The sequence below is a fragment of the Grus americana genome, chromosome 9, assembly GCF_028858705.1.
Source record: "Grus americana isolate bGruAme1 chromosome 9, bGruAme1.mat, whole genome shotgun sequence".
Lineage (NCBI taxonomy): Eukaryota > Metazoa > Chordata > Aves > Gruiformes > Gruidae > Grus > Grus americana.
The window spans coordinates 21,524,284-21,551,305 of record NC_072860.1 but is presented as its reverse complement, the minus strand read 5'-3'; positions in this window follow the sequence as shown (position 1 = coordinate 21,551,305).

Genomic DNA, 27,022 nt, shown 5'->3' with positions numbered 1-27,022 from the left:
CAAAACCCATTTCATCCTTCTGTAATAAAACTATATGCTGAACATAAAGTGGCACCAGGCAAATTTCAAACTGTCTGATATTTAGAAGATAAAAGATGAAGAGTATGATATACTGTTGTAGATAAATGAAGATTGGTAAATAAATGAAGGCAACTAAAGTAGTTAAGCCCAATCCACAATTATTTGACAATTTAATGACTAGCTATTCAATAAATATTTGTGTATTTGTGAGATTAAACAATAAGTTAAATTAGTCTTCATAGCATGGGAATGCTAGAAAGGTTTTTCTTTAACTTCACTTTTCCATTTAAGGCTTTCATATAGACAGATTTTGATAACCTAGGAAAGTAGAACGGTGCAATTTGTGAATGCCTTGGGAAAATAACAGCACCAAGGAAGTTATAGTTTAGGTCTTTACCATAAAGACAAGTTCAATAACCAGGTCAGCTTTCCTGAAAGAAAAGAAAGCAAATAAACCCAGGCTCCCACCCAGACTTAATTTGATGCAAATGAATGAAACATCAGTAGGCTTTTGGTTATAAACAAATAAGGAAACAAATAAAGGGCAGTTCTTTGCATTGTGAAATATTTTTTCTTTTTTTTTTTTTAACACATCTAGCATTTGAAGCCTTCCTGAAAAAGTGGAACTTAAATATAGGTCTTTGTTTTTAAAATAATGTTTTTCTTTTATATGAACATAGGAAACTTGGGCATATCACATTTTTATTGTATTTGAGATTACCAAAAAAACCCTGTAACTTTATATGCTGTATTACTGTGCCATATACCAGTTTAATAGCAATCTGAGAAGGTCATTATCCAGGACTCAAGTACAGTTGTTAGGCATTTTATGTTGTGAGGGGGGGTTTTTTGGTTGTGGGTTTTTTTTGGTTTTCTGTTATATTCACTGAATGCATTTCAGTAATGTTTTACTAGGGATGCTTTTTACCATTGCTTTTAGTCTCCTCTCCTTTCAGTCATGATACATTATGGCGTTCACAATTATATTTGCTATCTTAAATTCTGTAGCTCTAGAAGGTTTCAAAGGAGAGTTTTTAGCAAGTCTAAGTTATAGATATAATTTCAATTTTGTCAATTTTAATTTTGAATAAATCGATTTTAGGAGAAACTAAAGCAACTTATCAACACTGCTAGACTAATGCTTTCCAGGCATATCCATAGAATTCTAGGTATATTTGTCTGACTGTCTCCATTCCTACTGCTACAGGAAGCAGGAACTTCCCAATTTGATGAAAAACATGCTTGGTTTCCAAACTGATGGAAAACTAAGTTTGATAATAATATTATTCCAAAGGATTAACTAATTTTAACAATTGATATAGTAAAGGTCAATTCATTAGGGATTAAACCTGAAACTTATTTTCCTTGGGGTGTATTCTAAATTTGTTTATGGGACCTTTTCCTGGGTGAACTGTCAATGAGTGCATGGCTCATGGTGCTGCTCTCCTCTGGACGGCTCCTCTGCTCTCATCTCAGGGTGAGAACAACCACACGTGCCACCTCCACGTTTTGGAAGGAATAAGGTGGGTAATAGAGAACATGGGGTTAAGGGCAAGTGAAAGAGAAGAAAGTCCTGAGACTGGAGTGAGTGAGGGGATTGGTCTGAGAGAAGGAAACAGATTACAGGAGTGAGACCTGCTAGTTCCCAAGCACCTTTTGCTGCAGTTTTTACTGTGAGGTGAAGACATTCAATGGCCATAGCTCCGCCAGTGTGGGGACTAGGAGTTGTAGTGAGTGGGAAAGAACTGAGGGATCATTTTATTCTTCTGAAAACTGTTATTCCATGTACAGAATGTGCAGTTAGTATCACAATACTTGGAGATACTTTGGTAGATATTCTAATATTCATAGTGGAAAAGAATCAAATTAATCCCCTTTCACTCCTGCCAGTATGGAAATGCCTCCGGCAGCCAGTGCAAAGGACTGAGTATGAAAACAGCAAAAAGCCTCAAAATGCTTATCTAACCCTATAGTCATAATGAGCTCATCCACTGCCCCAAGCCTTTCTAGGAACGCAGGTATATACAGCGTTCATCGCTTTGAATGGTATGGTTGGCTGCACTCACTGTGGGTGCTTCATAAAGCTGACAAATGACCTTAGGGACTTAGTTATCCAAGACCATGAATGACAACAGAGCTAATGTATACTTTCTAACACTGTGCACTATATTTTGCTGCTTTTAATAGAGTAGCCAAAGTGTAAAAATGGATGCCGGATTTTTAAAACTTCCCAATAAAGAGAAAACATTGTTTGAAGCCATGGAAGCTGCATATCCGCTGGCACGGCAACTAATGCAGTTTTCTTCTCCAGTATTGCCCTGAAGTATCTTTAGAGATTCATATATAAAATGCAAGTACATAACCTGCTGTAAAAAGCTACAGTAGTGCCTTTGGCAAGTTTCCCTGGCCTGCAGAGGATAATTACATGTGGAATGCAAGTACAGTTCCAAACTGGATATGATTAGATGTCCAGCTTCTTCTCATATGAATGCCATGCATCCTAATAAGAGTATCTGTGATATCTAGATATGGAATTTGACTTTAAGAGCCTAATCAGGGCTCACTTTAGCAAATAAAAAAAAAAACTAAAAGGAGAAGATACTTTTCCCATCAGTTACAAGAAGAATTTAGATATGTACAGAGCGCTGTCAGGCCCCCCTTCCAGTCTGGTGTTATCCTCCAAGTCAGTAATGCAGCTGGAGATGTGAGTGAGCCAGAAGGGCTAGCTAGTTCTGGATGGAAATGTGTCTACAGCAAAGGCCAGCTTGGAAATATAGCTTTGTGTTTTAGCCAACTACCGGACAGAAATGGTCACAGCTTAAATGTTACATTTAGCAAAATGGCTTTGGTTATTCATCATAGCTAACCACAATTAGCTGCTTAGGAAGGCACGACCTTTAAAATTTGTTCTTTATAGGTAAAATTGTGAATGTTCCTATGTGGTTCCCATGAATACCATGGTTCCTGTGAGTACCATATATAACAAGAAAGAAGAGACATCTGCATTTTCAAGAAGCTTCCACAATGTTTTAAGATAATTTTTTGATTGGGCATTTTCAGGCATTTACCAATGCTTTTAATGAAATTATGGGATTTATGCTTTTAGATCACCCTATTGGTCTGTCTAGACCAAATGGTCTTTAGTCATGGCTAATACTTGAGCTAGTCAGAAATGTTTAGCAGAAATGGCTTGTGCTAGCAGAATTACAACGGTCCCAAAGCATTCATAGAAATATATGAGTTCTGATAAAAAATTTAAACCAGCTAGATTACTGCTGTCCAGGATGGACTTTGCTGAGGAGTTTAAAAAAGATTATGGTGGAGAGAGAAAAGAAATCCAACAGTTAGTGAACTCAGATGTGGAGGAATGAGATTCAAGTATCATTTCTGCAGTCAGAGTTTTGACACATATGTAGGAAAAGAAAATATAATTATACATTACAAAAATTACTAGATAAGAAAATGAGTAATTTGATACTGATTTACTGTGTAAAATTTGAGGTAAAATATTTGTAGTTAAACATTTATATAAATGATAGCTGTGTGTGTATTTCTGTACAAATGATGAAGGTGACCCTGATTTAAGTCATTCAGAAAAAGAACATTTAAATATGTAAATCAGAGATGAACTAAGTTTAGGGAGGGTTATCAAAAATGTCTGTTATCTTTGAACATGAACATATGCTCACTATGCTAATTCTGTAGGCTCCTTAGATCAAATGCTGGAATATTTCAGTGTTTTGCATTGCTTTAAATTTTGACTTCGGATTTCATTCCCAGTTTTCCTTTTTTGTATGTTTTTTTTCCTATTACCAAATGCCAAATTAAGAAGGGCCATCTGAAGGGAAAAATCTTACTGTATTCCTCTATTACACTTTAGATGTTGCATCTGGCTGGTTACTGACCTGAGAATTGCCCAGAAGAATATGAGACCAGAACTTGGATCACTCCGTAAATTCAAAAGTAAATTTAATGTATCACAGTGGATAAACCTTCCTTAAATTTTCCTTAAAAATGCATACTTTTAAAATGTTTAAGATCAGAGAGCCCCAAATTTTTAAATACATTGGTGTCTCAAGGTTGTTGATGGCTATATGTATTTGAACACTAGTTAGTCATTGTTTTAGGAGACGATATTTGTCACAAAACAGTGTGATTCATGGATGGAAACAAATTCTTCCGTTGCTGGTTGTACAAGAAACTTTACTGCAGGTTTCTTCCTCATAACTTACAGAAATAGACTGTATGGTACAATGATAGGATGAAGTTTGACCATTACCATTTGGGTTTTTTTTTTTCCTTTAAGATGAAGATGATAGCGTGATGAGAGGTTTATGTTTTTGTGTCTTACACAATCCACAAAACATTTTTCTATTAGTTTAAGACTTGCATCTCTGTCTTTTGTGCCCCCCAAGAGCCTTTTCATTAAGGTGTAAATAAGTTCCTAAAATAATGAAAGTGCCATTATCACCCTTTTATTCATTTAGGTGCCCAGGAAGGGAACTGAAAAGGCATTAAGCTAAAAGCATACCTTTAATATAAAAAGATAACATTAACATAAGAATCTCTGCAGATCATTAGGCTGATTATTCTCTAATGCATACTCCCTTGAGTTTTGTTTGCCAGAATACGGTGTGAGGGAGATAAACGGCAGGCACATCCCTGAACAGACACTGGAAGTTTTCATTCATTGCTCACTATCTCTCAGCACTGGCCTGATCCAGCAGAGTATTCACTTACATCCTTTATCTCCAAACTGACGGATCGCCCCCTTCTGTATCCTGTGTGGCTGAATCCCTCCAGAAAAGAACAGGTCAGTTAGGACTAAATGATATTGTAAGACTGCTGACTTCTGTTAGACGAAGAAAAACCACAGGAGGCCCTAAACGTTGTAGCGTAAATCCCCAAATTCTTTATTTTCTACAGAGTAGGCAGTTGCTTTGTTTTACATTGTCCACACTATGTTCCCACATGGCTCCTCCTGGAATGATGTGAGCACAGTATATCATGGGACGTGGTAAAAAGCCTGAAGTAATGTTTCAAAAAGATGTCAAAATATTTCATTTAAGAAAAAATGTTCAGATTTTTTATTCTTTTTGAGATGACAGTATTTTGGCTTTTTGGAGGAAAAGATTTAAAATATTTGCTCTTTGAATGAAATGAGTACCCATATAGGGATTTTAGGTGTGTAAGTACACATTGCTTCCCTAGGTAAATTGTCCTGCTGGCTATCTATCTGTAATATACTCCTTTGAATTTGAATTTGAATTTGTGTAGCACTAGCTTCTAGCCATTGCATGAAATTACACTTTTTCCTACCCTCTATACCAACCATAAAAATGTACATCAGTCTCTGAAAATTTTACAATAGGAGTTTGCAAAATCAGTCAGGCTACTGGTTATTATACCAGTGTTTCAAATCTTAAAGCATTTACAAATAGCTTTTGATATCAGAGACAAAGTTAATGGCTATTAGGAATTACTGTGAAGCTTGTCTTCATTGCATGGACTCAAAGTACAATCTTGTTACCAACCCATGTGCAAAATAAAATAAAACAAAACAAGCTTCAACATCTCCAAATAAAAAACTTAACCCTGATATTCTGTTGTCCTTGTGCTTTAGAACTAGAATTGGCAATGCCTCTCTAACACAGGGTTGGATTTTTTGGTTGACTAAAAGGCAGTCGTTGTTCTTGACTGAGGTTGCACTCTAATCTTGGATGCTATATGAATTTAAAGAGAGCTAATGAAGATTTGTGGAAAATAGCTTGGCATTTTTCCATTACTGCTAATAGGATTAGAGAGGCGACGAATTGCCCACTGGAGATTTTGATACCTTTGAATAAAGAAGACAACCTGCAAGCAACACTTGCAACCCAGCCATCGCTATTTATGGTGCAATATTGTTTGGATGGCAGTGCTGTTTCTTTTTCACAACCCATAACTTCCACTACCATTTTTACAGCCTGATTTGTACAAGTTACTCATCCTTCCTATACCCAGCAGCTGCTTTGCAGTATGTCAGATGCTGCTGGAGACAGGGAGTCGGGATCGATGTCCGCTTTTCATAGAAAAGAAGAAAAAAGAAAGCAAGAAGGAGAGATGTCCCAGATTTCTCAGCCTAGGCTTGTTGAGCTGATCAACGTACAGTTTGGCAAGTCAGCCCTGACACTTGTCCGAGTGCTTGCTTTCAAGGTGAGGAACACATAAGCTAATGTGAATTAGTGCAGTCTGTGATGAGATGAATAAATTGCATTATTTTATTGTCTGTGTTTAACAGCCTGTACTAGCTTGACCCTGGCTTACCCATCATACAACACTTAAATAATTTGCTATATAATGTAACTGCATGTCCAAACTTTTAAAAGTTTCTCATGAAAACAGCATTTGAATAATTTTCCTTATTATGTTTTGTTCACTGACAATAGATATGATGAGAAGGAGGAGATTTATACCTTTTGCCTGTCTACAAGAAAGAGGTAAATTAATATAGCTATAGTCGGTCAAGACCTTTTACATTACACCTTTCTTGGTTAAAATAAAATCTAGCATATTAAAAACCTGATATTTATGAAAAATAGTGTCTTGAAGTTTTTTGACTCAATAACATTTTGGAAAATATATCAAAATTATCAAGCCATTTCATTAGAAAACTTTTTAAAGACATTCCAAAGCATGAATTTAATTTTAAGCTAAACAGGTAATGTTTACACGGAGAAATCAAATCAAAGATTTTGAAGTTGTTACAATAAACATAGGTTATTTCATATTTGCCTTCACATCAGTGTGAGATTGGGAAATTTCCATTTATTCCCTATTTTTAAAAAATTATGTGAATGTAGTGATACTAAAATAAGTACGAGCATTACTTTTAGTACCAGAGAGTGTAATTTTCGATAGAAGTGCTGAGAAAATGGATTTTCCCAGGGAAAACCTTGATATTTGCTAATCTTGCCTTTTCTCAAGATGTTGACAAGAAAAATAATTTAGAAATGTTGCAATAATGTCATCTATATGTCTGTGTTAGTGTGATTAATGCCTTTGTTCTTGCCTATGGATTCCCTGCCTGAGTTGCAGTTCCCTGGATATTTAACAGTCTCTCCTTTTCCTTAGCCACTGCTATGCATCACAAGAGCCTCTATACCACAAAAGACAGGGAAATCTCCTTTTTGCGGAGGAAGGGTAGCATGAAGTCACAATGGTCTCGTTTCCCAAGAAATGTCATCAACAGCCACCACCACGACCACAAGTAAATGTCTGATCAGCTTTGATTTTCTTTCTACCTACACATGACTGTTCCTCAGACTTCTCTAGGTGGACTTTATTTCCTTATTTTCTTACTCTCGTGCACTGGAATTAAGAGAGGACATCTAAAAACATTTCCATGTGGATCATCAGTTGGTTTTGGTGTTTAAATCACTGGCTAGCACATATCACTGACAGTCCTTGTCCAATTAACAAGCAGTATACATTTAGACATAAAGTAACATATATATAGAAATAAATCAGTCCAGGTTCATCACAAGACTTTCAGCCTTAACCACGTGGAAGTACTCTACGAAGACACATAGAGGGAAATTCCAAAAGTGTTACACTTAACTACCTTACTAACACTACCTTAACACCAGTAGGTGTGTCATGATGTAAACTGATCCTTTTGGTAAGGCTAGGACTCAAAAATGGGAGCAGCAACTCAGCTTAACGGAATAATTTAAAGAGATATATAGCCCAGTTGCACTACCACATAGTACCAGAACAAGCAGAAGTGATGTATACATCATTGATTTTTATCCCTTTCAGAGCAGTCTTTCATAGCGTTTTTAATGAAACATTAAATGATTGTAATGTAAACTGTAACAGAACGGCATAGTTTTATACTTTCTTAATTGGATGCTAATATCCATGTCAGTATTTGCATGAAAAATGGTGTACTAAGCCAAAATATCAAGGTTTTTAAAACTCATAATCATTCTTCTGCTGATACCATCTGTCAGCTTAATCTTCACCTCCCAGAATTCAAGGAAGATGGTGCCTTCAGGGAAAGCAAAAGGAAAAAAATCACTTGTAGGAAAGTACAGTAAATTGAGTTTAGACCATAGACTTGAAATCCCATTTGATTAGATAGGACTTATTAGTTATTAATTGTCAAAGTTGGAAAATAATTAAGAATTACTGTTGGGGCACTGTCACTCATCCTCCCTGAAGAAGCTATAGGGCTCCCTGGAGAAGGCGATGGAAAACGGCACATGTGCACAGCATGCACAGCAAGCCGCCTGCAGAGAAGTTATGGAGGCTGCCTCTGAGAGCGCCTGGCTTGGCTGAAATTCCCTCACGAGCTCTGAAAGTCTGTGTATCCTCTGCACTGCAATGGAGGGCAAGCAAAGGAGTCTGAATCGCATATGCGGCGTGCTTGATTCTTCTTGAGCTTGTCATTTTTATAGCGACCCTGCATATGCATAACCTGCGTATAGCTATTGCTTGGGGTAAGCCACCTGGTACTTGTCATGCCTAGGATACACATCCTTCTTCAGTGTACCATCAGATACCCACTAAGAAAGCCAGTTCCTCAGAAAAAAAGGGGAGTGGAGCTGGAGAGCACATCACCTGCTGCAGTTCATTCTGAAATTAGAACATATGTGCAAAGCAAGCACATATCTTCTCCAAGATTATCTCAAATCTCTGCAATACTGCAGGGGCTACAGGCCAATTCTTTCTTAACAACAGCAAGAAGGTGCATTTTCAAATATCTCCAGCTGTTAGCAAATCCTTTGACATATAGCTACTTTACTAGATTGCCCTAAAGAAATTCAAAAGCTATTGTTCTCTCAAAATGGCGCTATTATTTGAATTTCGAAGACCATCAAATGCATCGGCTCTTTAATGTTTGTGTTTGTACAGCAGCCATGTGCCTCCATGGCTTCCACTGAGGTGCTCGGCCTCAGCAAACAGGTAGCTGGAGGTAATCCCTGCCCATGGGACAGCATGGGCGAGACCTGGCTCCTCTCCATTGCCAGGGATGGCATTGCAATAGGAGTGAAGCTACAGAGCAAAACAGTTGGTGCTGAGGTCTGTATCCTGCGTGCCTGGGGCTTACTCTGCACTAGCTCTGGTCTGATCCCGTAGACAAAAGACCCCTTAGTGAGTGGAGCGCGTTGTGTGATCTCAGTGCGCATCCTCCAGCTCAGGCTCATACAAAAAGAATCTGCTTCACACACTAAAGAAGAATTTTGCAAGCAAGACCATCCGCAATAAGTGGGGAAACTAGTAAGAATTGCTTCAAAGGTGCCCACCTAATCCAAACGAAACAAATATATTTTAGTTCATTTTTTTACTTTACTTTAAACTAGTATGAGCTCTGAAAAAAATATACAGGGCTTTTTATTATTATTTTTTTAACAAACAAAGAAGTCAAAATGTTTTAAAGTTGAAATGCTTCAATTATTTCCTCCTTTATTTTTTTCCGCTCCCCAGGGAATACCTGCAGTTTTCACTAAGGAAAGATTTTCATAGCTGGTCAGAAGAGAAGGAGGAAGTAAAAACTAGTGATAGCTACTCTAGTGCCCTGTTAACTGTCTGCTGCTGCTACCTTGCTCGCTTGCAAATATGGGCCACAAACAACTATGAAAAAAATAAAGCAGCATGTAGGAAGAGCGTAGCCCTTGGCATGTGCACAGAGGGTGGCATTTGCAGGAGCCTCCAAGACAGCAGCTGTGGAGCCTTTGCTGCAGGTTTTGCAGCTGCGGCAGGAGATACAGTGGGAGGAGTGTAATTCATGGAGGACAAGGGGAAGGAGAAATGTAATTTTCATATGGAAAGTTCTTACTTTGGCAAAGAAAATTAAAATTGTTCCAACAAAATTTTCTTCCGGTATCTGGAATCAATGAGCAGCTGCCAATGCCCATGACCCTCTCCAGCTCCTAACGAGGCCGACAGGATCAGACTGTACCAGAGCTCCAGCACCAGACAACTGAGCTTTTTTTATTAATTTTATTTTCATATTGTCTAAACTGAAAATCAAGCATATGGTTGACTGAACAGGATGGACCAGTTGGCATAAGGGGAAATACTGTTAGGTTCTAACTTGCAAAGCTGTTCCACTTAAAGTGGTCTTTTTTTGTCTCAAGAACTAGATTATGTAGATGTTAGCTCTTTGTACAGAACAGCTCTCAAATTTGAAGTTTCATTTTTTGTATATATATGCATACATATATATACATATATATTTATTTAGTTATATAAATGGCATTGTACTTTTATTCAACTGCCTCCCCACATCTCATATTAATTTTCTGAATTGTTTGTCCTATGTTTGCTTATCTGTAATCCCAGAATGACATGAAGTGATCACACTGAGCAAATTTCCAGAATTAGAGTCCTCAGACTGATGTTCTGGTAATTTAATGGCAGAAGACCGACTTTCAGAATATTAAAAAGAAAAGGGGATCCCTATTTTGCTGTTCTTTTCTGTTTCTTCCTCCCCAGTCTTTCATTCGATAAGTAATTGCCAGATTAAAAGAAGGAGGAGAGTGTTTCATGTAGTCCCTTGTAAGTAGTTTTAAAGCTCAGGTAGTTTATCCTACTTCCATTTATTAATACAAGACAGAGTCTAAAGTACACACAGACACAACACTTATATTCATTTAGTAGTGACAGGTTAACCAGACTTTCTAAACAAAGAATATTAAACACTGTTCAATCAGTGTCATCCTCCAGTTCTTTCTTTGGTCCATTATCTGGAATCTGAATGAGGAATTAAACTCCCACATCAGATAATAGTCAGTCATTCTGATGCAAAAGAATTTCCATAATTTATCCTCCAAGGTGAAATTCCACCCTGTGCAGAGGACCAGCCGGAGGCAGATGAACCACTTCAGTCTGACGTAAGTCTATTGAAACCTCAAACAACATGTAAAGCCCCGTGCCACTCCTTGCAAAGAGACGTTTTTTACTGTAAGACATCGTATCACCTCCCTTCCGGAGAAGTTAATTGTGGTTATACCAAAGGCCAAATTAATTTCATCATCAGCTTACAAATCAAAGTTAGGTCAATAAGGACTATCATACTACTTCAAATAATAAAATCCCTTATAAGGTGAGGAATTATTTGCCCTCCTCTGAAGCATTTCTCTTGGGAAATGAAATGGAGAAGGGCAGAGAATGGCAACTCCATCTATTTCATACATTGTCAGTGTCCTTTCACATACATAAGCCTTAAAGCCAGAGCTTCTTGCCTTTCTGTGTTGTTTAAAACGTGATTTGAAACTTTTTTTGTGAACATGCTGCTCTTACTGTTCTGTGTCACTGACGTATTTCTCTGAAAGACGTCCTAGCCTGAACTTCAACTCAGGACCTGGCAAGTAATTTAGCACTTATTTATTGAAACATGTGCATAAGCCTTAAAACCATCAGGCAGTTCCAGTACAAACATCTGTCTTTTTAAAAGATAACACCCTGTCAAAATGCCCCGAAGCAGAATCTCCTCCTTTGGTTTGAAGTAGAAGCAGGAGCAGCTATAGTAGTTAGACAGCAAGTATTTTTGGAAAGATGACAGCTGGGTTGTCAGACATTAATGCTGAATTACACAATGCTTGTATGTTACAGCAGAAAAGTAATAAGCAATTATTCTTACATTATCATATATAGGGCTGCCAAGCTACTGTCTGAGAGGTAAGATAAAGGACTTGGGGTCTGTATTGGTTCCGTTGATGTTAGGGGCTTTCCATCCAATGTAACTGATGTGAGGTCTATTTTCACTCTTGTCATGTAAGGAAGTATCAGCTTAAACATCTGTCATGGAAAAAAGATATCAACGAGTAATATCTCCAAGGCAGAATTATCCCCAGCATGAGAAAAGCAGGCAAGCTAGTTACTGTAACTGCTGCTGATGAGAACTTAGCTTCTTCATCAGCGGATTTAGTACACAGTGTAAAATCATATTTACTTAATCTTCAGTGTTGGAAGTCTGCAACAAATTTCTTTGTATTTCGTATATGTCATTTTTACACAGCACTATTAAAAAAATCACTGCAGTCTTCAAAGAAAGTAAGGGGTCTCTGGGTAGTATCTATTTAGATCTGTTGTCATCTTGAAACAGGAAATAAAAGAACTCAAGTCAGGGAGAAGGATGAGCAAATATATTGAATAGCTTCTTTGTCAAGAAAAAAAAAAAACAACAAACCAACCAACCCACAAGCAAGCCTAGAGCTGGAAAAGAGAGAACTGAAGTTGATATGACACAGGTGTGTGTAACCATAAATGAAGAAGTTAATAGAGAAAATTGTTCGTTGTTTCTCAAAATAGAACTAGGAGACAACAAATGGACTGATTAGATAGCAGGTTCAAAACAATCAGGAGATTCAACGTCCAGTTAAACTGTTAGTTTAGTTAAATTAATTAGTTAAACATCTAGTTGAATTCATGGCTATGAGCCAGAAATATATCTGAGGTGAAAAGGCCAGCAGCCAAACTAATGGAAGAAAAAAAAAATCCATCAAGGACTTAGAAGATATAATCTCTGCCTCAGTTCCAAAGTCTTATTCTGATATTTTTCCCTAGCTATACACTACTGATCACTACTGGAGAGCAACTAATGGCCTAGACCAGACCTGGCATGGCTCTTCTCATGCTCTAAATTACAAGGCTAGAAATTCAACTCACTTCAATTGTTAGGAACCCACTGAAGTCAGCTAAAATATGCAGATTCATTCTGAGGACCGCTCTGTATATTTTTAACAAACTATCGTGGAAAAGGACGGACCTTAGGAAAAGAAAAAATATTAAAAGGAAAGGAAAAGAAGGCTCTTCAAAAGCCTTTTCATTACCTTAAGGTATCAACTATTAGAAATTCTATTTGAAATACTTGTGTGGTTTTCCAACGAGCAACATTCAGCAACTGCTCCGGCTTGCCTCCTGGTAAAGCTTAGATAAGAAGGGCAGTTCTCCAGACGTGACTCTGCTAAACCAAGGCAGGGGGCTAGTTTCAGTCAGACTCCTTCTCCGAAATAATGTTTTTAAATCCTCATCTCACACCTCTGGTTTCTTAGATTTCAGCACAGATTAAGCAGTGACTCAGCTGGATAGGACATAAAAATGGTTGAATCCAACACGATGAAATAAATTCACAGTCAAGTCATATTAAGATCGGTGTGTTTCCCCTTCTGTTTGGGAAGGGTGCAACATGAAATTGCCCAGTTGTTTCTTGCAAGAATGAAGGATTTCAAGCACAATAGCAACTAAGCAGAAACATTACTCAGACTATCAACTGAACAAAAGGTTGCTGAGGACATCTGAACCCAGTCTTACGTGGCATTAATAAATTAATGATAATAAATTAATTTTCCAAGCTCAGAGACAACTCCATGGCATAGGCGGCCGTCCAGCTGTGGGGTTCAGATCGCACATTCCTGCGATCCCTGTGCCAACACACCTCTTCTCCAGCTGGGCTTTGGCTTCATCCTTTCTCTGGCTGACCCACTGCTAGACTGCCTAACGACAGTCAGGGATGCCAAACGCTGCATTGCACGTACCAGTGTACCTGTAATGAATTTTTATTGTAATTCTATCAGCTGTACAAAGTACATGGATTAAATACTACTTTCCACACAGATGAATGTTTTCTGGGGTGTGTATTTATTGGTAAGAAAAATTGACTAGCAGGGTACCTGAATTTTATTTATAGCATCTATTCATAGCACATAGACCTGTGCTACAATTGTAGTCACTATTTTAAAAAGTCAACAAAGGGCTACAGTATTATCTGAGCTTCTCTAGCAATTTCCTCTCTCAGATTAGACATGCCTTACTTTCCCTTTGTTGTCCAAGGAAGTATTATTTTTATAATGTTCCACTGTTCTTTAAATAGTTCTCCAGTGCCTTTCTCAGAAGAATTAAGAATACAATTACCTTTTATTAAACAAACGCTATTGCTTTGTTGCCTCAGATTCTCAGTTTCAGATGTGCTGGGGACACACACACACACACACACACGACACAAAAGTCCCCTTCTCATGAACTCCTGCAAAGCCCTCCAGGGAGTGCCTGTCACACTCACTCTTTCTGTAGCTTCCTGGCTCTCGCGGTGTCTTCTGAATAACAGCAGTTCTGTCTATTTTATTTGCTCCCTCTCTTACACACGTGCAATTTAAGAAAAGGAATTGAAACTACAGCATCTCACCTTGCAATATTTGCGTAGTTTGAACAGACAAGTATCTAGAGATCAAATTTATGCTTATCAGCTGCATAAATGTGTACCAAAGCCTGGAGACATCAGTGAACTCTGCAGGAGTTCACTTGCTGAGCAGTTGTTCATGGGCCATCACAGGACGAGAGGTTGGGGCTAGAAATAGCTTTTTGCCTCTCCAAACTGGTAGCGTTTGCTGCAATTCACACCTCTGGACCTAGCAGTCAGTACAGTAACATCCAGGGTACTCTGAATTAGACTGGCAGTTCAGGCCAAACCCAACAGCGAGCATCAAACAATTGTGTGTCTCCTGCCAGGTTTTGCTATGCACACAAACTGGTGAAGCTGCAGGAGCTCTGTCTTGCCACACTGGAGCCACAGCAGCTGCAGTGAGAGCCTCTTTCCGTGCCATGGTACGTAGACTTCTAGGGCACTTACCATCAGAACCTTTCTCACATTTTTTTACACAACCGACCATGTTGTTTTCAACTATGCAATTTCTTAATTTTTTTTTTTTAAGTAGAAGCTTGATTTTTTTTTTCAATGTTAACATCTAAAAATAAAAAAAAAAATCACCAATGTTAAGCTCCCTCGTATAGAAATGAGACAGCAAACAGGCTGACCAGATCTCATCAGACAAAATAGTCTTCTGTTGAAAAAAAACCACCCTGCTATTTCCCAGAAATTGAAATATCTCATGAAAAACGTCCCTGCATCTGGAAACACAGGTCTGAGCCATGATTCATTAAGCATCTTGACTGCCTTCTACAAAGGGGAGAATCTGTTAGCCCTGGGAAAGGCTGTGAAGCACTTCTGGCTCCCAGGCAGCGAGGAGTTTCCTAAAACCTGCGGGCAGCCCTGCCTGCAGGACATCTCTGAAACCGGACTCGGTGTGTGGCTGTGCATGGGCGAGGGGAATCCTCACCAATGTTTTTGGGGTTTAGGACTTTTACTTTTTTTGTTTGTCTTGTTTTTGTTTTGTTTTGTTGCATAGTGATGTTTCCCTTGCGTTGAGAACCTGAAAGCCATGTGCAAGAACACAACAGACTTTTTGACCGTTCTGGGGCCAGCTGTGGTACTTCAGATCTGCAGAGCCGTCAGTAGTCTGTTTGAGCTGCCCAGGATTTTGGAGAGCACCTTAAAAACATGGTTCACTCCTTCCATGCCATCATGGAGCAAAATTTGGTTGTACCAGCAGTTTTCTAATTTGCGGCTTTTTTGTGAAACTGCAATGCTGCATGGAGCAATTTTGGACCTTAAACATTCTCAGATAATTCAATTTCCTAAACTTTTCCGATGCTGAGCTGCTCTTGCTTCTAACAGTGCATGCTTACAGTCTCTCCTTGCATTTCTATTGACAGAAAGACATTTAGAGCCTTAAAGCTGATTTTTTTTTTTTTTTAACTTAATAATTGCATGTTAGGCTCATGAAAGCCTCTTCCAGGGATTTATGTTTTAATTTCATTTTCAAAGTCTCAGTCTCATTAAGCGACAGTGATCTTGGGATATTAAAAAGTCAATTATGTGATGATTTTTTACTAGTGCCACCTTTTTTCAGAACCTCACAAATTATCATTTTGTTATTATGGTCTGTGGTGGAAACCTATTCTTGGTGTAAGTGATAAGACAGGTGTTTGTCATTTTGAAGACTCCAGTAAAGGTATTTTAAGGCAGTATTTATCAGCATAAATTAAGTGTTCTCTAATAATCTATGTTAAAGAAGATTTTTTTCATTCAATTATAAAAATAGACTAGGGAAATCATCACACACTTTCAAGATTGGATGATGTTTTTATGTCTTTTCGCAGAGCAGTTAATTTCTGGCTATTTCTTTTGCGATAGCAAGATGTAACCCCAGTTGCTGGCTCTTTCCAGAGGCAGGACTCAACACAAATGTCAGTGCTGAATGGTACAGACCGGAAGGTTCAGTGGCATCAGTCTCCCAAGCAGGTCTTTGGAAGTGTACACCATCGCTTGGAATCACTCTGTGATGGGAGGTTAGTGGTTCCAGACGGGGGAAAAAGGATCACAGAGAAATACCAGCCAGAAAACAGGTAATTCAGGGATGGAAATGCTCTCACGTGTCACCTCTGACTACCGCACTTCCTCTGCAGTACATTTTGTTGTGCTTTTGTCCAGCTTGTTTTGTGTTTTACTGTTTCCAGTGGAACAGGTTTGACTGTCAGTTTGACTGACCCTTGGGAAACAATAACAAAGCAACCACAGACCACTTGCTGTCAGATAATTTTTTTTTTTAATTTTCACTTGATTTCATCTCCCCTATTTATGCAATGCTTCATCGTTCTTTGTATTTCACTTCTAAGCATTTCCAATGCAAACACATCCTTAAAATATCTGCTGGCTGCTTTCTCTGCCTCATGTTTTAGCCAAGCTATATCTAAACAATCTTGAATTTCTTGGTTTTTCATGTTAGCACTTCAAATTTTACAGTGTGGGTTTTGTTAATGCTGTAGTTCGTTACCCATCTCACCACCACCGCCCCCTCTCCCACCGTCAGGGGACTTACAGCACTGTGGTGTCCGAAGGCAGCTGCTGGATCACACCATGAGGACTCCCGCTGAGCTCCTGTTGTGCCAGTGCTGGCGTAGACAGGAAACAAAGCTACTTTTAAGGTATGGAAAGATAAAAGAGAGCAGCTGCAGCAGCGCACTGTAAGAAGCTACAGCGCTGCTCTTGCTCCCCTACAGTAGTTGATTACCTGCACACTTCTTGTCTGGACCGCCCATTTCTATTTTAGACATTCCTTAGAATGGGGCCTCTTCTTTTTAAGAGATAATTTCTTATTACAGTTGGTCTTTGATCTCCAAGTGGAGGTCCAGGCACAAGTATAATTTGCAATTATTTCTTAACAGTAGACATGACAATAGTAGTTGTCTTGCCTTTTTTTAAAGCAAGTTTTGCCTCTGCTAGTGAATATCTGCAATTTGAGCTATTGTTCCTCATATGTAGGGTTTTTTTCCCAATGAAGAATTCTACCACCAAGAAATTGGAGACTTCTTTGGGTAAATAATCCTCCTTTAATCTCTTTATCCTTCCACTTGGATAATTTATTCACCATAGAAATAATAATAGAGATGAAACCCCTGCAATATTTCACTCTTTCAGTTGACAATGAGATCATCATAACACAGGTGGCCTTTTTCCTTCTTTCTCATTAGGTGTTTGGGTAGGGTTAGTGAGTGGGTGAGGTGGCCAAACCACGCTGCTACAGGCCACTCTACTAATTTCCCTCAGAGTACTGAGGCTGTTATCTCACTTTCATTGCCTAGCTGTACATTTGTAGAAGCCTTGGGAAGATTTACATTCTCAGGAAGGCTATGAATTTCCATTTCAGTTAAATTTTATTTGAACAAAATGAACACAAGTCACTTTTAAATTAAAAGAAATTGGTGGTTTGGGGTGGTTTTTTTAGTTTAAAAACTCTTCACTCTCTGATTAAAAAAAAAATAAAAAGAAATCAGGTTTGCCAGCAAACAGGACATCCAAATGGGAGGTTTAGATAATATGTAACTCAAAAAAATCTTCTAGAGTCAGAATTTAAAACATATTTTTTTTAATATTTTTCTTATTTTACAACCAACTCTACTAAATAAAGGACTATTGTGATAACATACCCTATAAATATCTTTACATAAATGGAGCTGACTAGATGTATTTTCTGCCTGAGGATCTGGATTAGTATATAGGTTGAAATATTGTTATATTTCTTTAAGAAAGCAGAAAGCTCAAATATTATTGCTGTGCACCAGAAGTGATGAGGTACTTGAGAATATGACTGGTAAGCAGTTACTTAGATTAATGAGCAGGATATCTGCAGTCCACTAAAGAGCATCGGCGATCACTCAGACATCTGAGATACTGCACAGTGAGGGTATTCAGACCAGAAAGAGTTCAAATATAATGCTAAAAATGCATAACATTTTTGCTAATGAAGGAAGCTTGTAGTCCTGCTCAGTGTATTCATAAACTAATTAACAAAGGAGATTAAAAGTGAATGGGAGATGGGTGACTAGAGATGTAATCAGTAAGAATGCACACAGTAAAATGAATGAGAAACTGATTAAATGGGTATAAGGGGGGATTATGAACTGGAATTTGACCTCACAGGTTGTTGCTTAGCTATCTCTGTGCCGTGTGGCACTTACTATGTACTGCTCAGCCTGAGTAGAGGGATCTGCATGGCAAACCCAGTCCTGAAACACATCTGTGCTTGGAGGTAACTGAGTGAGCGAGCCTGCGGTGCGTCTTTTGTAATGAAGATTTACTCCAGGGACTGCAGAGGGAAGGAGAGTGAAGGGTCCAAACCCGCATTCCTAGATCAGTTCAGGCTCAATTAAGTGACCTTTCTGCCTTTGCAATTCTCTATATCTTAACAGATAGTAGTTAATAATTTTAATTAGCTGCTACCGAAATAACATGGCATCTTGATATGAACAACTTGTCAGGGCAGGTAAATGTACAGGGCTTTGTAAAGTTGACAGTGTCTCTCTAGATAGCAACTGCTCTTGAAGGAAGGTCCCTGAACTGCTTGAGGTGTGTTTGAAATATTAAAAAAGAAATGGTTGATTTGTTTTCTGGTTAGCTCCAGCTTGAGCACTAGGTCACGTCAAAGTCAAAGTGCATTTGTTAATGATCGATGGTAGCTGTGACGCTGAGCGTTGAGGGATGAAAAAGGAGAGGGGGGATTAGGACTAAATTGGCACATCTAGATGTTGGGAAGAGAAAGGCAAGGAGAAACTCCCAGGGAGTGGTAATGATAATGTCCCATATTCACTTAGTGTATATCTCACTCAAAACCAGAAACAAATAACTTCATTGACACTGAACAGATAATCCAGCCTCCATGCTTGTGCAGCAACTAATATTAATTGCCATGCCTAGTCGGACTTCAGACTGTTACTGGCACTGTGAAGATGTGTGTCCAAATTTGAGGTTAATATTAATTGACCACTGATTTGTTTCATGCAACAGCTTGTCAAATGACACAATGACAAGCTTTGGATAATTAAATAAATATATCCAAATTAATTCCCAACATTTCTCCATTCCACTGTTCCAAAAGGCAGAGGAAAAATAACAAACACATTTTCAAGGAAATTATAATTTTCTTTGTGCTATAACTAATGCAATATTAAGCACATACCTCAACTCTTGAATTACGTCTGCGTCTTTGATGTTAGTGATCAAATATTCATTGCCTTGATTATTCAAATAATTAGACATTTTATCAGTATCTTTGAAAAGCTCAGAAGTAAAAAGGCAAATCCCTTGAAGGGGTGTTCAATATTTAGTTTACTGTCAGCAGAAGAGTCATCAGGCAGGAAGATACCGTGACAGGGGAAAAAAAGTGTTTGTTGCAGAAGGTCTCAGATTTTCAAAGTGAATGCTTTAAAACTTTTGCTGTGTTGTAGCTACTTCTTGCTCAAGAACTGGAGGCCAGATCCTCACCTGGGGACACTTATCACCGTTCTGGTAGCTTTAGTGGAAGGAGAGCCAGGCCAGCCTGGGCAGTGCTGCTCTTAGACGAAATCCCTTAAAAAGCTGAGGGGCCCAGCCCAGCACCCATTCTGCTTTGACTTAAATGGTGTTTAAAGACAATACCATGAGGAAGCACTGCATTTCACCCCTGCAAAAGAGGTGACAAATATACATAAAAATATCCTTAAAGATCATGTATAATTACAACTAGATACCTAAATTCCTCAGTTTCTTTATGAACAACAAACAATGGCATTGATGAAATTCCACTGGTTTTAAGCTTATAATTTAGCAGTGGCTTAAAAAGAAAAATTACAAACTTAGATCTTTATTATGCTTAATTGTTTCAAGCTTTCTGACTATTGTGTGATGTCGTGGAACATTAAAATAAAATCAGCTTAATGCTCATGCATAATGTGCAAGAAATTTTTTGTTTGTTATAATTTCTACCCTTTCATATTAATTGTAATCAGCAAAGAACACAGGCTCTAGTTGTCTTGCTAATGATAAATACAAATATAGCAACAGCATTTTTCATTCTATTTTTTTATGTATTTCACCCTGGATGTACTCCATGCCAAGCGTATCTCTAAAGAAAGAACAATGGGAGCTTGTCAGTGTGCATGCACTGTAGAAATGGGGGTGTGTAGAATGTATGTATGCTTTTTTTTATTGAGAATTAAAATGTAAAAGTGCTTTCCATCACTTCCTGCTACAGATTTTTGTTATGGCTCCATGCGCCAGATGCTTATGTAAGCATGCAGAAATATATTCTCAAAAAAGACAGAAGTGGCTTGACTTAACTGTTAATTATTTTACAGATTCGATCATGATAAGCATTATCCATAAAAAAGAGGTCAGCATGAATGCTTCATAATAAAGTACTGTTACACGTATACATAAGTACAGGTAATATTTTATGTATAAAAGTACGTAACAAGCTTAGACGAGAAACTGGGGAACGTATGAGACAGAATAAATCTATCAGGTTGTTTCTAGAACATCTTTTATTTTGGGACAGTGCATATCCATTATAGCTATGCCACAGAAAGCAGAATAGTGACAACCAGGACAATCCCATAATAGTAAACATATTTGCATGGCACTTCTGACCCTATCAACAGCCGTAAAGGTCTGGAAACTCATTTTGCCTTCTCCTGTAATTTTATTCCTAACAGACCCACAGGTCGCAATACTGCAGATGAAAGATGGTGAAGGACAGGCATGTGAAGTCCTCAGGGCTGCGTTAGCAGAAGGTGACCAGTCTCACAATGGAGGAACTTCTGAGTCCCAGGGTAGGTGGCCAGGTCTTGCCCACTGTTACTGCTCACACACTCACCAGCTACAAACACCAGAAGCATCAAACCAGAAATATGCCAACAGCCATTTGGTTTCAACATCCTGAACCACCCCATTGTAATAATGAATAATACAAAGAGTTAAAAACACAATCTTTTTTTTTTTTTCTAACTAACTGAAGTGTTTGAGGTACTTTTATGAACATGCAAATAGTTCAGTAATTTCTGAAGAAAAATACATCCTTATCTATATTTAAGCACTGCATTTTCCAGACTCTTTTCTTTTTCCTCAGTACTGGATCAGAAATAAAAAGATTGCAGTTGTTACAAAGAAGTCAAGGAGAAAGAGGACCACTGGGAGCATTAAAAGCACGAAAGTGTTTTTATTTTCATTTTGTTTTTGTTACCCTTCAAACTAAGACATGACCTCACTATGTTCTTTCCTTCAACAATGATTTTCCATTCATACTGAAAGAATCTAGGGTTTCTATGAAACTCAAACAAAATAATAAAATAATTCTTTAAGCAATATATAAAAAAATTCATTGTCTTGTGAAGGCCAAACAAGTTTGAGTGCCAGAAAAATAATGCAGTGGCTCTCTCTGAAGGACATTAGCATGGCTGAAGAGCATGGGTATTGCACAGATTGCCAGCAAAATACAAGAAATGACTGGCTGGTGTCAAACTGGGCCATGGATTGGAAGCACCTCATGAGAGACAGAGAAGTTACGAAGTCAAAGGAACACGTTATGGAAGGTCTCACTTGCCACAAGGCCCTGCCATTGACTCTATTGTAACAAAGTCAGAGCCGTATGGTAGCAGTTGTTGGCAATTCATATCACTTGACATAAGGAACAACAGTCATGACATTAGTTGAGTGTCTCCTCATTTATTTTCAGATGTTTGTAGCTCCTTTGTAAATGGTTCATCAGTAGGAAAGGTGACAGACTATCGAATAGAAGTTTAGTGTAGGTTCTTTAAATAGGGTCTGCTAAGGATGTAGAAGCAGAGGTTTTGCTGATTGCTTCCATAACAAACTACTGAAAGGGTTTTCTTAAGAGAGACTGTGGCTATCCTACAGCCAGAGAAGACCACAAAAGACAGGGGGAGGCCCAGTTTCTCTGACAGATCAAAGAAATGGAGCAAAGAAAATTTACCCTCTATACCAACCCACAGAGGAGATGGAATTCTGCACAGAGGATGCTAAATCTGCCAGGCAATCAAGTCAACATATCTAACACCAAAAGAACCCTTTTGAATCTTTTTTTTTTTTTTTCTTTCCCCCTGGGACAGGTGACAAGTGATGTCTGCATAGAGTGACTTTAAAATTGAGTTCATGGCTGCATTTTTCTATTCCTTGTGTAGTCCCTAGTCACTGCAAGATTTTACACAGAAGCCTGCAGTAATGAATATGAGTAAGAAATAGAGCCACAGAAATATTCTGCTTGAAAACAGCCAATTAAACGTGTAACTCTCTTTAATGGGGAGAAGTGAGTAAGCAAAATCATAAGTGGAAATTCAACATCTTTTGTATTATTTTATATAATGAGATGTAACCTTCATAGTTCTCCAAGTGAGTGTTTAGAAAGCTGCACGCATAGTTCTAGAACAGACCTTGTCCTAGAGAAACTGCTGAGCACAGCTTTTATATTGTTGTATTAATGCAATTTATTTACTGTGAAATGTTCGTGTTATTGAATCCTATTTTTCTACCAGCTGGTCATACCGTGAAAAGCAAACCATCCAGCTTAAATAAATAAAACAATACCATTGTGCTGGTAAGTCAGAAGGTAGGCTATTCTGTATAATGGAAATGCAAATATGAATGCAATTGTTATTTCATGGATAAATGGAACTTACAGAAAAGTGGTGCAATGTTTTTCCCCTCTTTTGTTCATATAATCGTTAGGTCACATACTAATCCATCCTTCGTTTGCCATATACCATACATTTTAGTGCACTGCTGTTATGGAAGAATGGTATTTCAAAAGAGCTTATGAACATTTCTTTTCTGATCTAGTAGCTTGGTGACCAGAGGTTGAAGTATCAAATTACCAAAGGTCTCCAAAAGTTATTTCATAGACACATCCTTTTTGCTGAAAATTACTTGAGATAATAGCTGTTTTACTGTGGGTCTCTTTTTCATGTTGGGGAGTACTCTCAGTACAGCATCCTTTTTAGGCACTCTCAGCACTCCAAACAATAAGCTGATGGCCAGGCTATTTATTCACTCTGTCCTCTATTTTTGCACTCATTTCAAGGTTCAGGAATTATATTAATTAGGATTAAGAATGAATGTATAACCAGGAAAACTGAAGATGACTCTTAACTTTCCAGTGAATGTTTTTGTTGCTTTTTTTTTTTTAATGTTCTAAAAGACTGGTTGATATAAAAGACTGGTTGATATTTTGTTAACAATGGTTTTTTTGTTTCTTTCTTTTTTTTTTTTCTTCTCTGCACACAAAGCACTGTGCAGCTGAAGTTCAGAAGGATCTGGGGTATTGGAATGGGAGGACCGCAAACTCTAAGGTACGTGGAAGGGGCACATAACTATTGAGGGACAGGAGCTGAAGGCTCTGAGCTGGGCAGAATGCTGGACCTCACAGCAATGCAGAGTGACGTACTGAAAGTGTGGGTTTGACGGTTATCATATTAATCCTACTTTAATACTTTTAATATGTACACTGGCCTTGAAGAAAGGGACCTGTGTACAGAACATTCCCTGCCTGTCATCCATGACTTTGCAGCCCTCGGATGCATGGTAGACCCACTTGAGTAAGCAGCTACATTTCTTGGTGCTTATCCAAGGCAACTGAAACTGTGAAAATTTGAGGATCACCTTTCACATTAAATCTGTTTTCTTCAGGAAATAAATTCTCACTTCAGCTTGGCCCATGCTATATAAGTATACAAATCAAGACGCTTTTCTGATTGAAAGGGCACACAGAGATTGCTCCAGGCTATTAATACCTTTCTTGTGCGGAATAAAGAGAGATAACCAAGAGAGAGCTCAAAAGTGGTAATACACGCACACAGAGTGCTGTTTTTCCAATACAGCACACCTTCATCACCACTTACTCAGGGAAATAGCGCTTGCTTTATATTTTAGTGACATTTACAAGGATTCTCGCTAGGAGATTAAAAGGCAGGATTCAGTCCCTGTATTAAGGCTACAACATTTGAAAATTATCTGATGAATTACACTAATGTTATCTCAAAGATCTGGATGAGAGTGGCTAAAGATTGTAATTTTAATCCTGAATTAACACTGAAATGGAAGAGGAAATTCCACACTAGCTTGTAACCTTGAACTTTTATGCTCTATCCTGAAAAGCTTTGCATCTGAATTTCATTTTATCTTCCGGCTGAGTCTGATTCAGTTCCCCTGTAAACAATAGAAAATTTTCTATTGGTTTAAATGGGGGCTAAAAGTGAGCTGTCATGGGCAAGGTCAAACAGATGAGTGAGCATTTACAGAATCAGGTATGAGCATTCACAATTCACAAATGGGTGATGTAATACATAGGACCTACAGGAAAGCTGAGCACCTGTAGAATGATGTTCATCAGGCCACATCCTACTTTACAGCTGGGACTGTCTCCTCTGGGGTCATCACAGTGTATTGTATATATACGCCCACATCAGCCTTATACAAACTACCCTGGATCAAGACAGTGCACTGTGCAATGACACTACGTAAGTGTAACACCCAAGAAGTGGGGTAAATGAGTCTGTGCTGGGTTCTGTGTTGCAGAATGGAGCCTGAACCATTTCAACATCCTCTTGGCCCAAGAGTAGGTTTATGTCCCTGAATGGATCATTCCTTCGAGATGGTTATTTTAAAATTCTATTTCTTCTCTATATTCTATAAAGGTATTTCTTTAATTCAGTATGTATTTCTGTAGTTCAGTATGGTAGAACCAACAATGTTATAAGGCACTTCTCCTTTCATGCTTATTAAATAATACTTTCCCAAGCTGTAGGTGAAAGGTCCTTTTCTCCAGGAGATAAGGGTAGGAGACAGTCCTGCCATATGGGTCATTTTTGCTTGCCTGTCTGGAATTTTTATTACAATGCCAGATCCTCCACAGAGCAAAGAAAATGACAGGGAAAGCCTGGACAGCATTCTCCAATACCTGCTGAGGTCCTTAGCCTTGAAATATTTCAGGCAGCATCTCTGATTCAGAATGAAAATGAACAAAGGAAAATACGGACTGAGATTTTCAGGACACGAGTTGCGGGAAGAGCTAGAGATGAGATTTATCAGGGTATGGAATGGGTTTCTAGTGGAAAGTTATGGCAAATTAGCCTGAATATAGTACTCAGATATATGGCAGGAAACAATTCCAGAGAGCTATGGCAATAAGCAAAGTAGCCTACAGGTCTTTTTCATCCGGACAGTTTGGGAATGAGGCTGGGCTCTCACAGCCCAGTCTGCAGCTGGTAAGCAAGGAGGGGAAAAAAGTCAATATTTTTTTTAAAAAAGTGTTCCCATCATTTTGTACTCTGGCCACTAGGTTGTCCAGTTCTCCATGTACTCATTACTGTGTAAGTCAAGTTGCCCACTTACCCTGTAGCACTCTGGAAAAAAATTAGATTGTAGAAACAACCAACAGTATCTTGGATGTGGTGGCAGGAAAGTAGGGGGACAAAAACAGAAGGGAAAGACCAGAACTGTTCATCTCATTGCTCCCCTTGCTGCCATAAGAGCATTCAGCTCAAGAGAACATTTTTTTTCAGGCCATGTTCAATCTGCTGCAGTTTTAAATGTCTCAAGTGATAGGGAATATTTTCTCTTTACTTACTGGGAAGTTAGAGTGTGTCAGTTCAGACTAATAAATATCTGGTTTGACGGTGACATTTACAAGTTGCCTGCTCCACTAAGCTCAGTGCGCAAGTTAACAGCTCACATTCTAAAGTCAGTCCCTTAATTATCTTGTCTTCCCCCCCAAAGATTTGTCAGGAAGCCTTCTGATGATATCCCAGATAGATGTGCTATACCAGTGGAGCATGGTTTTGACTTTGACAAGCTTCTGGGTTCCTGAAGACACCTTGCATGGTAGGAGGAAGTGATTCAGCAGTCGTTCCAGTGCTTGTTCCTCCCACCCCTGTAAGATTTTCCTTAAAATGAGTTTGCTTCAGGGTTATTCAACTTTTTCATCATACATTCAACAGGAAGAAAGAAGAAAAATCTTCCCTCGAACAATCTTCTGTATTACTGAAGGCAGTTTCAGGAAAAGATCTCATATCTAGGACAGGGTAGAATATAAATTAACATGGAAAGGACAAAAGCAAGTTTAACATAGTGTATGGAATCCAGAATTTTTTCATAATGAAATTCTTGCTTCTTAAATAGAGCTGGACTCTTTTCTCTCCTTCACAGATTTTCCACTAAAAATTTTCTATTAGCAGTCACGAGGTAGGGAGAGAAGAGACCAGAAGATCCTATTGCTATGTGATTTCACGTATTTCTCTCTCTCCTTCATGAAACATTATGGAGGACAAATAGATATAAATTTTAGGCTTGTGGAATGATACCTTCCGTATATGCAGAAATTAATTATAATTCCATCCAAAGTAAATCCTTATGATCTCATCAAATTAATGTATTAAAAATCACGATAAAAATACCTTTACATGTGATACTCTCAAATATACACAATGTAAATTAATTCTCAGAAAACCATCCTGAATGAATGCATTAAAGCTATTCTGTGGATGGTTATACAGACACTTTGAAAATTTTTCTTCTTCATATCTACAATCACCTACAGTGGCACAATAATAAAATCCTCAAGCCCTCCATCTTATTTGCTGCAACCATGGCACAGAAATTAGGGAAGAAACTTTGGAACAAAAATATGCTGTGATTTTGTTAAAATATTTTACTCCTGAGCAGCTGAAGTAAAATTTAAAAAAAAAAAAAATCACAAAAGCCTCAATGTGTTCTTTATGTTCTTTGACAGAATAATTACTTAGTGGATTAGAGATGCAAGAGGGAGCATCTATATTTGCCCTGGTAAAG